Source organism: Diceros bicornis, unplaced genomic scaffold, assembly GCF_020826845.1.
Source record: "Diceros bicornis minor isolate mBicDic1 unplaced genomic scaffold, mDicBic1.mat.cur scaffold_784_ctg1, whole genome shotgun sequence".
NCBI classification, from domain to species: domain Eukaryota; kingdom Metazoa; phylum Chordata; class Mammalia; order Perissodactyla; family Rhinocerotidae; genus Diceros; species Diceros bicornis.
The window spans coordinates 11,515-16,866 of record NW_026691661.1 but is presented as its reverse complement, the minus strand read 5'-3'; the positions used below and the strand labels follow the sequence as shown (position 1 = coordinate 16,866).

At 50.5% G+C, this 5,352-nt stretch overlaps 1 long non-coding RNA gene across 2 annotated transcripts; it reads right to left on the bottom strand.

The window, feature by feature from the left end:
• On the bottom strand, nucleotides 1-531 carry LOC131403683 (uncharacterized). 2 transcript variants are annotated; one of them, XR_009219479.1, is made up of 3 exons: nucleotides 483-531; nucleotides 316-382; nucleotides 1-34 (listed from the first exon to the last, which is right to left on the bottom strand). It is a non-coding gene; the product is annotated as an uncharacterized LOC131403683 (long non-coding RNA). The 2 variants fall into 2 exon arrangements; XR_009219478.1 differs by lacking the exon at nucleotides 1-34 and adding an exon at nucleotides 94-157.
• Nucleotides 532-5,352: the final 4,821 nt, after the last annotated feature.

The following is a 5,352-nucleotide window of genomic DNA, read 5'->3' as shown; positions in this document are numbered from 1 at the left end:
ATGCATAAACTCCAGGGTGCAGAGCCTGGAGCCACTGAGAGGAAGAGCAGACAGGTGGAGACTCTCATCTCCCAGCACAGAGGCATGGTGGACCACGGGGTCAGGGTGGTGGGTGAAGACAGCGTCCACACTGGTGGCTGCCCCATCCTTCTCAGACCTGGGGAGAGAGGGACGTGGGGAATCTAGAGAGAGGTCCTGAAACCTCTGGGGTTTGGCCCGAACAGGAAGCAGGAAATGGGAGTCGAGTGGGGAAACTGAGAGAGGGGTGGTCACAAAAGTGGACATTAGGGGCAAGTGCTCAAGGGAGGGTCTTACCTGAGGGAGACCAGTCTGCCACTCAAGGAGAAGGGGCCCAGGCTGCTCTTCTTCAACAAGGATCCAGCTGGGGAGGAAGGAAAGGAAGATGAGGAGGAGGGACAGGGGTTGGGGGAGGGGCTGGGTGGGATTTAACCCACCAGGAGCTGCTGGGACCAGGGTCTCACCAGGCTCTGCAGGACCCTCTCAGTGGAGTTGAACGTGGCTGAGCTGTTGATCCTGTCTGATGAATACCAGAAGGTGGAGAAGCTGACACTGACTGTGAGGGTCTTCAGGTTGTGCCCCAAAGCTGCAAGACGAGAGGGAGAGCGATGGCCATCACTGAGAGCTGGCCTGAGACCATACCAGAGTCCTGCACTCTTTATCATCTGTCGTCTTCTCTCACAGTGGCACCACCACCCACCCGTGTGGTCACCCAAGTCAGAACCAGCATATCTGCTCAGCTCCTCCTCCCTCCCAGTAACACCCATTCACCTTGCACACTCGTCCTCACATACACTCCATCCCTGTCCCAACTCAAGTCTTAAATTCCTTCACCCAGACCAACACCCCAGCAGGCACACTGGATTCTCTGTCTAAAGCATGTTCTACAAGGACTACTAGAAAAATCTTTCTGAAATGAATACCTCACTAGGGCCACCACTGCTCTAGTACCACCCATGGCTCCCTATGGCCTTCAGTGTTTAGTTCAACCTTCTTGACCTGGCACTCAAGGCTCTACTCAATCTGGCTCCTGCTGACCTTTCAGTCTCATTTTATCCATCTACTGCGAGTTAAACTTCATGCTTCACGCAGCCCAAATTCGTTTCAATTCTCCCCATACGGCATGTTGTTTCTGGCTGTAGCCTTTGCTCATGGAATCCCCTCTGCCAGGAAAACTCTTCATCCTCTATTTGCCAGGGTCCGTCCTACTCATTCTTAAAGACTCCATTCAGGTGAAAATTTCTCTAGCAAGCTCTTCCCCTCCAAATTATGCCACGTGCCACTCCCCGAAACCTCCCACATTGTGTTATAATGGTGTGTTAATTCACAAGATTAGGGGCTCTCTGAGGGCTGGCCTTAGACTGAACCGTTGGTATAATCTTTGTGATCAGCATGATTGTCCTAAAACCAGAATTTCACACCCTGGCTTCCCAGCTCCTGGATCACAACTGGCTGGTAGGGGCTGGAGAGCTTCTCTTGGGAAGGTAAAGGCACCCCCAGATACTTGTGGTGGCTTCTGGTGGCACAGGTGATGATCAAGTATGCAGGGATGTGGTGGCTGGCTCGGGAGCTGTGGCGAGGACTGTCATCAGGGAGGGACAGAGTGGGAGGAGCTTCCAGGCTCACCTGGGCTCCAGCAGTGGCTGTCCCAGGACCACCATTCACAGGTGAATCATAAATGAGAGTGAGGGGACCGGTGACTGTGTGAGTAGAGGGATGAGCAAGCCTGTGGATGAGAGGAGCCCAAGAGAGTGAGATCAGTGAATAAGAGAGACTGAACACAGAGGAGAGAGAGATGGACGGGCAGAAAACTTGACAGACAGATGGGATACCTGGAAAAGGGGGACCAAGGGCGGGGCTTCAAGAGAATAAAAGTGAAAAACCTGTGGGGTCAGAATGTGGTGGAGAACATGTCTGTGTCTAAGGCTTTCTCACCCTGGGCTGGGACTCTCCACCAGAACCCAAGAGAGAGAGAAGGGATGAGTTAGGGCCCTTCCAGGTCCTTCCCTCACCAAGGACAGCGGGTGAAGGAGAACAATTGCTCCGCAACCCCAAATGCGATGGGACCCAGGACATCAGGGCCAGGAATACTCACTGGTGGTAGTCGGGGCTGCGGCTCCATAGGTATAACTTGTGGAGAGAAGGCGAGAGGAGCTGAGCAAGTGTTGGGGTGAACATAAAGGATTAAGGATGAAGGAGGATGTAGGGACGTTTGTGGGAAAAGCAGAAGAGAAGAGGGAAGGGGTGTTCAGGGAGGTGGCAACGAGGTGGAAGGTGGTTGAACTCAGCAGTCACACTGTGATGAGAAGACTGAACCCCGACCAGAAGGAGAGAGAGATGGATCAAAACTCACTTTAGAGCAATGGAGGCAACACAGAACTTTGACTGGCAGAGAGAGCGTGGCTGTAGCCCAGCCCCTCACCACTGAAGTAGAGGCTGTCCCCGTCCAGAGTGAGGGAAACCAGGTGGGTGACGCCCAGGTTCTCATGGCTCAGCTCTCAGTAGAGTCGCTCTCTGTCCAGCCCGGGACCTGCGGGGCTCAGAGTGGAAGGTGCAGACGGCTGTCCACCCCACTGGCTGCCCCACTCTTCTCAAGCCTGGTGGAGGAAGAACATGGGGCTGTGCAATACTGAGCAGGTGTCCTTCTGGGTGTGGAATGTGGGAGAGTGGAAAGGAGGAGGCTGAGGGAGAGGCTGAATGGGCTGCTCTGATGTGTGGAGGGGCTCTCCTCGGTGTCTCCCGTCTGAGACAACCCCCTCACAAGTAAGGCCTGACTTCCTTTAGGATGTGGAATGGGGCCTGTGAGTGACCAAGTGTGGTGAACACACAGATCTGGGTGAGGGGGCGCCTGCAGGTCTACACGGACAGCAGAGAGGAGAAAAGCCAGTGCCCTGTGCCATCTGACACACGCAGGCAAGAAAGTACCGTTACATTCTCTCGGTTCTACACTCCAAGGTCTTTTCTTTCTATTTCTTTCTTACTCCACAGCCATCACCCAGACCTAGGGAACAATCACCTCACTCGTAATCTTCTTGCCAACACCTCCTGCCTCTTAAGTATTCAATCTTAACCCTCAGGTCCATTTTAACCAAAGTGCTTAGACCAAACGCCAATCACATCCGCCATCTGTTCACATCTCTCCAGAGTGTTCCCACTGGTCTTAGAACAGCGTCCCTAGTCACGCCTGACCTGGTCCAGCATGTCCCCCTCGCTGGTCTGGCTCACACCTCTCCCCCTGTGTTGACTCCGCTCATCCATCCCTCTTCTCAGTTCATGGACACAACAGGCTCTCTGTTTCAGGGGTGTCCTCATGCGGGTCCCTCTACCTGAAACGCTCTCTTGAACACACTCCCACACCCTCACTCCAATGTACCCTTCAGACCAGCTAAATCCAGTCCCAACTCTAACTCTCAAGCTAAATATCAGTCCTTCTCAAGAGGGCTTCCCTGCCCCCTCAGGTTGAGTCCCCTTGTGCCAAACTCCCACATCACTCTCATCATTTACTGTCTAAAATCCAAATTCCCAAATACAATATAAATTCCATGGAGTTGGGACAAGGTCTCTCTGGTTCTCCATGACCCCATGCATGTGGCCCAGGGCCTGGCTTATGAGATGAGGAAACATCCTGGTTTGTCTAGGACTGCCTTTGTTTGAACACTAAACATCCTGTATCCTGGAAAACCCCTCTGTTCTGAATAAACGAGGATGGTGGGTCACCATAAATTATACACTCAAAGACTATCTATTGCATGACAAGCACACATTCCCCTCAAGAACGTCACAGGAAAGCTAGAATGAAAAAGGCACAAACACACAAACACAATTAGTAGAGGCCAACAACTAAATACAAAATCATTTAACAAGATTCTCTGCAACATGAATCACCAGACTGTTCTTTCAGAAAAGATTCAAGAAACAAAGTTAATTCCCTTTAGAAGGCAAGGTGGAGAGGACAGTCTTTTTGGAGACTAGTGCCCTTCCCTTCAATCTACAGTGTTGCTTAGTATTCCTCCAAATGATTTGAAATGTCATAAAGAAAAAAATGTTCAAAATAAATCTGGCTACTGGCAAATTCAATTTTAAATTTGTTATTAATACAAAGTTCCAATCATCTTTTTCCCTGAATGCTCCTTTATTTCAAATTTTTGTGGAGGATTTATAGGACTTTAGAAGTCAAATTGAATGGGTCTAAGGAATGTTGCTGAGTATCCCTGCTAATATTTAATGGGATGTCTTCTAATACTACATACACACGCAAAACATTTCTGTATTTAAATTATATATAAATTCTGACTTTTGAGAATTATGCAAGTAAATCTATATTTTCTACTATGATACACATTTGCAGTTATTTACTTTTGTTTCATGTGTTCTTATTTGCGTATAACTGTACTTACTGAAATATTTACCACACAGAACCACACACAGCTTACCATTTTTCCATCCATCAAACATCAATAATTTTTCTCAAGATACCCTCACTCTCAGTGACTCCATGTGGTGACAACCCGAGCCCAGGAAAGCCCACTGGCAGGTCTTCTGCACAGCGGAGGCTGCCGGAACCTGTTAGTACCAGGTCCACAGGGTACTCACCTGGTCACACAGAAATCCATGGATCAGCGAGGACAGGTGGACCCTGAGCCTGGTTTCACCTCAAACTTGAGCTCCACGGATGCTTTTCGTGTCTGAGGGGGGGGAAGTGCATACAAACTTTTGAGGCCTTTTATAGGGTGTTGGATGGAAAGGCCACCCCATTCACTTTTCTTTTTTTGTATTTACTGATTTAATTGTAACTCTTGGCTGTGACTGGATTTTCCCGATTCCTATCCAGCCACCTGCTGCCCAAGATGGGAGAAAGCAGCTTCGTGCTGTGTGCGCTTGAGTCGCTCAACTCACTTGGCTGGACAGAGACTTTTTGGTGACTCTGGACCCTTTAAACAAGCTTGTCATTTAGGGACCCTGTAAGTGACTCGCTGACTTGTCAACATTTTCCACACTTCATTCAGGCCTCAGGAGATTTTCAGGCCCTGGAGCAGATTTCCCAACCTTGGCATAACTGACATTTGGGGACGGATAATTCTCTGTGGGGCCGTCCTTGGCCCTGGAGGACGCTGATCAGCATTCCTGCCTCCCCCTCTAGAGGCCAGGAGCGCCCCCATTAGTAACAACCCAAACACCGCCTCCAGAAGCAGCTAAAGCTCCCTGGGGACAAAATCACAAGGAGAACGGTGACGGGGACTCTGAGGAGGGGACGGCGGCACCCGGAGCCAGGAGGAACAGCAGCCTCCGGCGCCCTGAGCAAACAGCCCGGGGGAAAGGGGGCTGTGGGGGGAT